Here is an 11,543-nt window from a genome sequence, read left to right on the forward strand (position 1 = left end):
GCTGCCTTTTGTTTTGTTCTCTGTCAAGATGATCCCACGCTGCTTCAGTAATGATGAGGTCAGGACTCTGGGGAGGCCGATCCATGACTCATACTGTTCCACTGTGTGCTTTTTTCTATCCAGGAATGCATTGGCAGCATGTCTGGGATCATTGTCATGCTGGAAAATGAAGCTGTTGCTCATCAGACACCTTCCAGATGGTATCGCACGGCAAATCAATATCTGGCTGCACTTTTCCGTGTTCATTACTGCATTCATTTTGACAGGATCCCAACACCACTTATTGAAATGCAGCTCAGAAGCACGACAGTCTCCACCATGTTTCACAGGTGGCTATAGACACTCTCTCCTGATACTTTTACAGACTAAATGAGGCTAATTTAAACCAAAAATGTCACATTTGGATTCATCATTACATATGAACTGTGTACACTCCAGTTTACAGTCCAGTGCTTGTGTAATTTGGCCTTTCCTCCCTATTTCTCTTCATTAAGTATGACTTCTTGATGCCGTGATAGGCAAGTTATTTGTGCTGTTTTATCTATATATCTATATCTATATATATATCTATATATCTATATATCTAGATATAGATCTATATATCTAGATATAGATCTATATATCTAGATATATATATATATATATATATATATATATATATAGATATATAGATATATCTATATATATATATATATATATAGATATATAGATATATCTATCTATCTATAGATCTATCTATATATATATATATATATATCTATAGATATATAGATATATCTATCTATCTATAGATCTATCTATATATATATATCTATATCTATAGATATATAGATATATCTATATATAGATATATATATATATATCTCTATCTATATCTATATATAGATAGAGATATATATATATATATATCTCTATCTATATATATATATATATATATATATATATATAGATATATCTATATATATAGATATATCTATATATATATATATATATATATATATATATATCTCTATATCTATATATCTATATATCTATATATCTATATATATATATATATATATATATATATTAGGGGTGCAACGATACTCGTATCGATATTGCATGTTTGATACAGTGCTTTCGGTTGGGTACGCATATGTATTGAACAATACAAATTTTTTTATTTATTTTATCAACTTTTCTTCTGACGATGCTGTCTGTGTTGAGAGCTCAGTGGATCTGCGTTCGACTACTCCGCCTAGGCTGCACTGTCCAACGCAGATCCACTGAGCGCAGCGCAAGCTAGCAAGACAGAAGCTAAGCTCGTTGCAACATGGCAAATTGAACCTCCCCCACCCTCATTCAGATCTGGCCTTTGGAACTATTTTGGTCTTCATGTGAAGTATGACCCTGAAGGTAAGCGAGTCATGGACAAAAGTAAAACAGTATGTTCAGTGGCGGTCCTAGCCTGTTTGGCGCCCTGGGCGAACACTCCCTCTGGCGCCCCCCCCCCCCACACACACACACACAAAACATATTAAGGATTGTACATTAACATAAAACTGTTGTACACACACACACACACACACATATGAAGAGAGAGAGAGAGAGTATGCATAGTATGCAAACGGCTACCAAACAGCCATCATAATTTGTCATACAATGAGAACAGGACAAATCAATAATTAACAATGACTAATTAATATTAAAATCTGTAACATAATGTATTGTTTGGAGTTTAGTCTGTTACTATTTTTACCATTTCTTTTTGGAGCAACTGTAACCCACATAATTTCCTTAGGGATTAATAAAGTATTCTGATTCTGATTGTTTCAGGATGACCTGCCATTATCCAATCACACATCTGCTTATCTGTATCTTTTGCTTGTTTCTCCTCCTCTTCTTTTCTCTTTTTTCTAAACTGAGGACCTGATGGCTTTGAACGTTTCTTGTCCATTTTCCATTGGTTTTAATTTTGCACTCCAGTATGAACACAAATCCCCCAACTCGAGGATCACCACAACATGATCTAACACACCTACACCTTAGTTCACAGATTCACTTTATTTCGGAGATTTCACACAACCCAGGATTCAAATCATGAATACATAATGGGCTTGGATTTACAACATTATGAATGAAATGTGGTCTACTTGGAAGCAGCAGGCCCCCCTCCCCTTTCGACGGCTTGTGTGAGACTTTAAATCACCAAACTATAAATTTTAAATTGTTATTGATCCCTTTACCCCGAGTCCTAAAGTGTATGTTTATTTTCTTACTCTTCTTATATATATTGTTTGTTTATTTGCACTGCTGTAACTGGAGCCTCGTCGTCTCGTCTCTCTATATACTGGACTGTATGTAGCGGAGAGGACAATAAAGTTTACCTTGACTTCAGCAGCGAGCAGGTGCACCGAGGGCTCTCGCGCTCACTTTTCGTGTATAGAATTTCGAAAAAACATCGGTGCAAATTATAAGTCTGTATCATGATGTCTGGTGTTTTCGTGTTTGTTGGTTTGTTTTTATTTTGTTTTATTTTGCGAGTTGGTTATTAGATGCTGCTCCAGCCACCAGAGAATCCCCCGCCGCCCCGCCCTCTCCTCTCTGCGCCGCAAGCAGCAGGCTCACCTCGCAAACGGAGGGCGCCCTTACTCCCAGGAAATGGGCGATAGAAAACTGATCGGTGCCTGTACCATTCCCAATATGCGCTGGCTGACGTCGGGGCAGCATGAGTACGAGCATTTTTTTTTTTGCCGATGCCCGTGATGCCGCCCCCCACCACGATGCCGCCCCGGGCAACTGCCCGTGTCGCCCGTATCTAAAACCGCTACTGAGTATGTTGGATGTGCCACGCAATGCTCAATTACATTGGTGGGAACTAGTGTGTTAGCGCAGTTAGCTCGTTAACGTGTTGGCCGTCCAGCCCCACACACTAGGCGATCCGCGGTAGCTCGTTAACGGAGATTTGCCGTGTTGTGGCGTTAACGTCATTTCAGATTAACGCTGACAGCACTAGTGGGAACACAACGAATATGACTGCACATTTACGCCGACATCATCCTAGTGCAAAGACAAGTGGAAGCAGACAAAAACAACAAGCACGCATGCTACAAACTTTACCCGAGTCATTTAGACAGCCGTTAGCACACGATTCTCCTTATAGGGACCTGATATGTTTAATATGCTGCTGAGAATATAGCCCAGAAGAAGCGTATAGTATAGCTTTTATTTTGGAAAGAGCCATTTCTCTGTAATAAACTCTCTTTTCCAAAGATGAGTGATTTCTCGATCAGATAGATTAATTTTTTTTATTACATTTAATGTTGTTTCAGCAACATTAAATTTAAAAACTGTACTTTTGAGTTAAAATATATATTTATAATTTTAATAAATGACAAATTAAAAAGGCATGAACATTTTTTGTATCGAAAAAATATCGAACCGTGACACCAAAGTATTGAACCGAACCGTAAATTTTGTGTATCGTTGCACCCCTAATATATATATACACACACACACACACACACACACACACACACACACACACACACACACATATATTCATGCCATTTTATGCCCAAACGGTCAATAATCTACATGTTTCACTCCAAGAACATTATATTGTCCATTTTTCAACACAAAGTGTAACAGAAGCAAAAAGACAAACTTTGTTGGTGCTTTCTTTTTTTAAAGTAACAACCTCCAAATCATTTTGGACCTTAAATGCCAAAGGGAATGTAACAGAGCTCACAGATAGACAACTCGAGTGTGAAAGAGAATTCCAAGTGGAGTAACATCAAACAACGTTCAGCAATCAACTGTAAAAACTGTTGGTGTGGCAGTAAACAACCTTTCACTATTTTCCCAAAGCTCTGACAATCATCACATTATTCACAGTAATCCCAGTCAACGCCACACTGGCCTGGGAAGGAAGCTATTTACCTTTAGCATATGAAATTTGTGCGAGTGTGAAAGAAGGTGACAAAGCGCGAGAAGTCATCTACACGGTTAGGCTCTTATGCGTCGCAAATCTACACCCTCAACTTGCTGATTCAAAACTGGCAAAGGTAAATTTCTAAAAATAAAATCACCACTGAGACAGTGTCTTTTAAATGAGTCTCACTCAGAGGAGGATAAAACTGTGGCTGTACAGCTAACCAAAGAAATTTGAGTTGGCCTGCTCTTCCATAAGTTGATTGGTCAGGATCGGAGGTGCGGTTGGACGTTTGTGCCAAACGTATAAAAACGTACCAGTTCTGGTACGTTCAAAGCCAAAAGCAATAAACACAGACAAGCTAGATTGCAGTTTTCTGCTGATATGTTATAAGATTGTTATGCAAAAACTCAACTTTTTACCACCTTCTTTTTAAAAACTGCAGCCACACTTTGATTTCTTTGACACGGTGCCATATTGGAGCCAGCTTTCAGCAGAAGTTCAGTAAAGTGTAGCCAGCTGTCAAAAAAAGGTTCAGATGAGTCTGTGGTTGTGAGGTCCATAAGAAGCAGGTTGGTTGAGAGCACATCAACTGAACAATGGACGAGTCAGCCTCGAGATTACAGCCCAAATGTACGGCGACACAAAAATGGAACATTGGTGTTGCAGATTGCCGCTTTACATCCCTAATAATTATGAGTCAGGACAAACTCACAGCTAAACTTCAACTTGTCAGATCCATGCACTAGGCAGTAATTATACCTGTTGGGGTGAAGCAGTGGTCCAGCTGACATTTTCATTTCTACAGTGCGACTTTTTTAAAAACTACACTTACCTAAAAATAAAAACCACATAATCTAAAAGGTTTTTAAGCACACAGCATATTCAGTGACCAGTGTTGGTCAAGTTACTTGAAAAAAGTAATCAGTAACTAATTACTGATTACTTCCCCAAAAACGTAATCCTGTTACTTTACTGATTACTTATTTTCGAAAGTAATTAATTACTTAGTTACTTAGTTACTTGGTTACTTTTTAAAAACATGATTTACAACCTGAATAGGTGATAAAGCGATAGATCTTTCAGCCCAATTCTACTTTTTCTGCATAATCCATCATACAAAATGTAATCAAATGGAAACGTCTCTTTTTTTAAAACTTGTTTTATTAGTTTTAATCTTTTAACTTTATGCATCAAGCAAAAATTTAATTATATGCACCATTCTCTGACTGGAAGAAATTAGTTTAACATTTAAACCTATTTTCTGCACATTCCAGCTCATAAAATAATTTTTTTGTGTGTGTTTACACTCAGTCTTTCAAATAGATGCAAGTAAAACACAGCAGAAAATAAATAAAGTCAAAGACTAGCGGTCCTGTTGCTCTATTTTCACCTGTAAAGCAGGAGTGGGGTAGGCGGAGGTTTACCCTGGTGCAGGTGTGCCGCAGCGGTCAGTGGAAGAATCCGCGAGTTTCTCTGTGAATTTCCCATTACGTCGTAGCTACTCGGTGCTTGTTTAGGGTTTTTTTTCGCTGTAAAAAGAAGTTTTCTTCCCACGCACAACGGACGCTAATGTTTTTGTCACTTTTTATGGAATCAAACTCAAAGTAAGGTCAGTACTTCCACGCTTTAAACGCTGCACGCTCATACTCTCTCCGCACTCGATATATGATCCATTGTTGATCTGCACACAGCTGTTGTCACGAACGTCGCACTCGCTTACGTCAAAAAAAATCACGGTTTTAGTAACGCAGTAACACAGCGTTCCTACGGGAAAGTAACGGTAATTTAATTACCGTTTTTGCAATAGTAATCCCTTACTTTACTAGTTACTTGAAAAAAGTAATCAGATTACAGTAACGCGTTACTGCCCATCTCTGTCAGTGACTTCACTGCAGCTAAACGTGTGCTATCAGCAGCTTGACACAAAAAAGAAGGAAAAGAATGTTTTTTGTGAAACTTTGTAACAGGGATGAAGATTTTTAATCTATATTTTCCAGACAGAGGCCAGCAGCCAACCACCAGCAGCTAAATGACTGAACAGTTTGATGTCCTGAGTGAAACCATTTGCGTGTCCATTATGCTGCGTGAACTAGATAGCGTCTCACCTCTAGCTGTGCAGTGTTTTGTGGATTATTACAATAGTTGAAGTGCGTTTACTCCCAGGCGGCCGTGCCGGCAGTGAAACCAACTCTGAATTTATTCTCCGGTTTCAATAAAGGCGCAGAGATGAGGAAGGATAATGCTGATGTCACTCTTAAGTGTCGGGACCGGTTATCTACAGTCCCTCCCCACACACACACCCCCACGTCTTTCCACATAAAAAATAATCAAGAACGTATTGAAGCAATTTCATTTGGCCTCTTGTGTCTCGAGTATTTTCGAGCGCAACGCGGCCCGGAGCTCGACGTGATCCGAGAGAACACGGAATTGCCTGAATAAGCACAAAATCCTTAAAAAAGGTGCTGCCGGTGGGGAGGGGGGAGCTGGGGCTGGTTGTGAGAAAATATGCCTCTTTCATTCCCACATCTTTGTTGGTGGAGCGACTCCTATCTGCAGACTGATGGGAGTCAATTGCCGATGTCAAACGTGATAACTGACAGTTTGCTATACACACACTCACACACACCTAGGCCAATCCAGGCTATAAAAAACAGAAAGGAAGAAATGAAGCCATTTGAAAAACCAATGGAAAGATCATCCCAATATAGCCTTGTGATCTCATCCACTCCTGGGTGCCGCTGTGCATTTTCCCCTGTGAGGTTTTGGCCTTGCACCGTGTTAGTGATACCTATCAACAAGCACACCTTTAAAAATCTGTTTACCGGGATGCAGGACCACAAAGGGGGAATATGAGTCACAAACTCACTCTCGTGTGTGTTCATGTCAATATCCGACTGATTGTTTTGGCAACCACTTCTTGAATGGGATTGGGAGTGGGGGGCAAACACTAAAAGCTGTGGCATGCAGATGGTAAAAAAAAGGCAACCAGGCTTGTTGTGGCTAATCAACATGAGCACACAGTCAGTCTGTGTGCTCACTGGGCACAGAGCAGACAGCGATGAAACAATGTGCTGGAAACACCTGCACAATTTCCTGGACTTCTGCTGTCTGCAGTCTTCTGGTTTGAACGCTGTCGCAGCAGGACATGTTTCATAACTGTTTCATTTCGCCTGCAAAACGCGGCAGATTACAGACTGGATTCAATTTAGTTATAATTATTGTTTAAAACAATTATCAGTAGCACATTATTGAACAGCAACAACCCGACAGCAACTGTTAGCCCAGTGCAATAAAGGAATTCAGGCACGTAACAAGTTTTAAGTCAGAGTAGCTGCCATGACCATCTCCATCATTGTTTTAATGCAGGAGGCGTGCCCAAAGACTTAGGGAGCAAAAAGTTGGTCCCCATCCCCTTCCAACTAGTCTGCTGGAACTGTTATTCTGATCCCATGTTTGGAAGGCTCTTAAAAAGTCAAGTTCACATAGACGGTCTTCCTCAACTGGATCAAAATGATGATCCACTAAATCCAATTTAATTTTGGAAGAGACAGAAATTGTAAATCCAGCACAAAAAAAAGGGTCGGGAGGATCAACCGCATTGACACAGTCAAAATATACACACTGTGAGCTGACGCACGCTCAGGTTCAAGTCAAAGGAGCTTGCAAAGAAAAGCGTCTGGACTTCTTTAAGTTGCTTGAAGACGTTTCACCTCTCATCCGAGAAGCTTCTTCAGTTCTAAGGTCAAATGGTGGGGAGTCCCAGATTTAAACCTAGTGGGAGTTTCCCCCCACAGAGGGACAAAACGACCCCCTGATGATCCTCTAATCGCCTGAGCCAAGGTGTGAAACTGGGTGTGGGTCCCAATCAGCCAGGGTTTCGGGTGAGCTCATTGTGGAACCTGGCCCCACCTTATCATGCGAATTCCTGAGGTCAGATGGCCCAGGATGTGAGTGGGCGTTAAGGCGTCTGGGGAGGGAACTCAAAACTGGATTATAGATGGCTGTCTGCCATGATCGGTGAGAGGTGAAACGTCTTCAAGCAACTTAAAGAAGTCTAGATGCTTTTCATTGCAAGCTCCTTTGACTACGATGACCTGGATGACTGAGAACCTTCACAGACATCAGGTTCAAGTCGTTTGCACCACAGTACCACCCTCAGATGCCTCAGGACCAGATTTGGGGTTGTAACTCAAAGAAAAACAATAAATTACACATTTTAGAGAGATTAAAGGTAATTCTACCTAAGAAACAGGTGCAGGTAAAAACAGACGCTACAATGCTGCGAGCCTTAGCAGACATCACTGCCTTTGATACCTGTTGAAGTTCAGGCTCTGGCTGCTGCGCTGGGGTCAGCATACACTCAGCTTTAACATCACTTTAAGCTTCTGTCTGGTTTTGCATTAGCATGCCGTCTGTGCTGATGCTTCCCAATGCAGTGTGCAGATAAATGAATAGCCTGTGTACTATAATTACATTACTGTAATGCAATTACTTTGTACAGTAATGGATTACATTATGCATTACTGGAAAATGTGGTGTATTTACAGTAATGCTTTACTTTGGATAGCTTAGCAGACCTCAGTGTTCAGTACCTGAACCTGCGAATGAATTCATGGTTGATGTGAACAAAAAAAGAGCCACTTCTTGGTTCTTGTAACTGCTTTTTGTCCTTTAGGTCTTTCATGAAATTTTAAATGCAGATGTGCAAGTGTGCACAAAAGCATGCACAATAGTGGCGATCACGCAACATCTCATGTTATCCCAGCGAAGAACATTTTCTGGTAGGATGGAAATTTTTCCAAAAGCGTTAACAGTGCAAAACAAACTTTTATGGCATTCACAAACACGCTAATCAAAATAGGCTAACTGAAGATTCACCAGTGGGCAAACATGTTTATTTCACAGTAGTCTTGAGGGAGTTTTCACTAAACAAGACAGGAAAAAAGGCCTCTACAACAAAATAAGACCTAATTAAATCTAATCCTGCACTATAAACCTGCCAAAAAGGACTGATTACTTACTTTTTCTTAGCTTTAATGCCTTTCTTTCTTGTATCGATTAATTAGGCCTGGCTTTATATGGAGATCTCGAGGGTTACTACCCTCTCAGCTGTCCTTAAAATTAATGGACACACGTGGAGGGGTTGCAGCCATATTGGGTGTGTAGAATCTAGGTGGTTAACAGATTCGATGGCAACAGTTTTTAATGGAATTTATCATCAAGACGATGAAAACAATTCGACAGATTGGCAAAGTGATTGGCTTTACTCCTCGTCGTTTAGAGAGACCTCATATCTAGTCAGAACTGCAAAGATTTACATCGTAAATTAACCTAAACTTTGCCTGACCTGAGATTTGAGTTCAGGTTTTAGCCATCCCTGCCTGACAGCTGCTAACACTCCAGAATATTTTCCATTTCACCAAAAGTGTTTTCAAAAAGCCAAGCCTTTGTTACAGAACTGACAAAGGAGTGTGTGCACTCAGACATCGTGTTTTATCTGCTTCACATAGCGTTGAGTTAAAGTGCAGCATATTTAAATAGATAATAAACTTGGCATTTGTAATGAAGTCAAGGCTTTGCTATCACGAGGGCAGTGGGGCGTATGCTGGGGAACAATGAAATTCAGTGAATCAAGGAAGGTGGTTAGAAGAAAACGCAGACATGGAGAAAAATGAAACCGAGAGAGAAATTTGTCTGACTCAAAAGCTCATTAATGACAAGGCTAGCTGTGGTCTGAACAGTGGCACCACAAATCTGTGAAATCTGGGCATTTTTCCCATCAATAGTTCCAAAACAACAGGCCTCGCGCTAACCAAAGGGTCTGCCTCTATTCAGCTCCCTAAGATCCTCCAAACCAAACAGTTTGGGTGACAGCTGGACTTCCACTCTTTATGGTGAAGGGAAGCGCAGTTTGGACTGTGCTTGAAATCTGCAACTGTGAGCCAATATACACAAGATTACAGCTCACCAGGGGATGAAGATATTGTAAAAAACCTTCTTCTGGTCTCATGGAGAGAGATCAGCAGACTGAAGGTAGCTTCCAAACCCAAATGTGTGAATCATAAACTTGTACATTTATGCTAAATTGCAGTAATGCAACTCGTGAAAGGTCATGAAAATAGGGGTCTTATTGTGGGAGCAAACGGAGGGCGGCGAGGCTGAAATGGGAGCGAGGAACAAATGGTCTTACACTAATGCTTTCTCCAGCTGCTCCACCTTTGGTTTATTGTTCCACTGTGCCTATCAGAGAAGGTGCGGGAGGCCATTTGAACCGAGCCTAGACTTGGGGCCGGGGCAGCACACCTTGGCCTTCACACGCTCCATTAAACAGGGAGCAGGGGGGAAAAAGTACAAAGTATCTGCAGCTCTTGGCTGAGAGCCACTGCTGCTGACACAATTACTAGTTCCTCGTCCCTCGTCTGTGCTAAAATGGCTGCCTGTAGCCATGACTGGAGATGCAAACAATAGAAAAGCTGCAGACTAGCGAGAAAAGCTTTCAAACACCCCGATGTTTTCTCCATTTTATTCGTTGCCTTCAAGTGTATAAACTTGGATTTGCAGACACTATGCCTAGTCCAGTCCTATTTTATATAGATCCAGGTACTAGTCTAAAGCTTGATACAATAACAAATCAGAAACACTCTTTGGTGCTAATAAAACTATTCAAGCTGCTCTTGAATCATACTCACTAGCATTTTCCCCCAAAGGCAGAAAACAGCTGGTCTGTGATTCATCCCCAACGCTCACTAATGTTCTCCCTTTCTTCCTCTCAAACACACAGCCTCACAGTGCCCACTTTCTTTAGCCAGTGGACAGTTTGCCAAGCAAAGCTGGAAGTGAAATTCAAGTCTCATCGCAGAAAGTGTTTTGTTATGCAAGCCTACTTGATTGTAAAAATAATTGGAGCATCAAATGATTCGAGCCGTTACACTGGTGGTGTGTTGGCAACAATAACTAGGTTGCAGTTCGCTTTCCAGACTTCATTAAGCCGCGTTATAGGAGATAAGTAGGGAAAAAACGAAGAGAGAGGAAATCTTTATCAAGATTACAAATTCACATGTAAACAAATGATGCACCTTACACCCATTAAGGCGCCGACTCCTTTGGTCTGATTTGAGAGTGAGCAACACCGCAATTAAACCACCTTAGTAGTGAAATGGGCTTCCCTTTATTTTACAGAGGAAGCGCGTATGATGCTGCTGATGTCACATTTATGACATGTCGTTAGAGCCCGATCGATATATCGGCAGGGTGCTAACTATCTGTGGATAAACTGATATGCAGAGAAGAAAGAGCGAGAGAAACACCCTGTAAATATGTTAGAGTGCTGATGTCGCACTGTTTGTTGACATGAGGACACTCTGCAATTTCCCTGTTGGCAACATGTGTTTGAAATGCCACGAACAGAAAGACCAACCAATCCAATTGGCTGTTGGGTGGAGCTTTCGTCCACACTGAGACGGCGTTTTTGGAAAACTGAGCTTTTTGAAAACGCTCTCCAAAGTGGATACATTTGAAAACGCCGTTTGCGCGTTGCAGCGTGAACAGCAAAAACGGAGGCTTTGGAAAACGATGACACATTTTAGTCATATGATGCAGTCATGTGACCAATTCAACTAAGATGAGT

The 11,543-nt window shown here is 40.8% G+C and overlaps 1 protein-coding gene across 4 annotated transcripts in view; it reads right to left on the reverse strand.

Annotated features, from left to right (window-relative positions):
* Positions 1-11,543, reverse strand: part of klhl29 (kelch-like family member 29) — a 293,874-nt gene that overhangs the window by 236,077 nt on the left and 46,254 nt on the right. The window lies entirely within an intron of this gene.

Source organism: Neolamprologus multifasciatus, chromosome 15 (assembly GCF_963576455.1).
Source record: "Neolamprologus multifasciatus chromosome 15, fNeoMul1.2, whole genome shotgun sequence".
NCBI lineage: Eukaryota > Metazoa > Chordata > Actinopteri > Cichliformes > Cichlidae > Neolamprologus > Neolamprologus multifasciatus.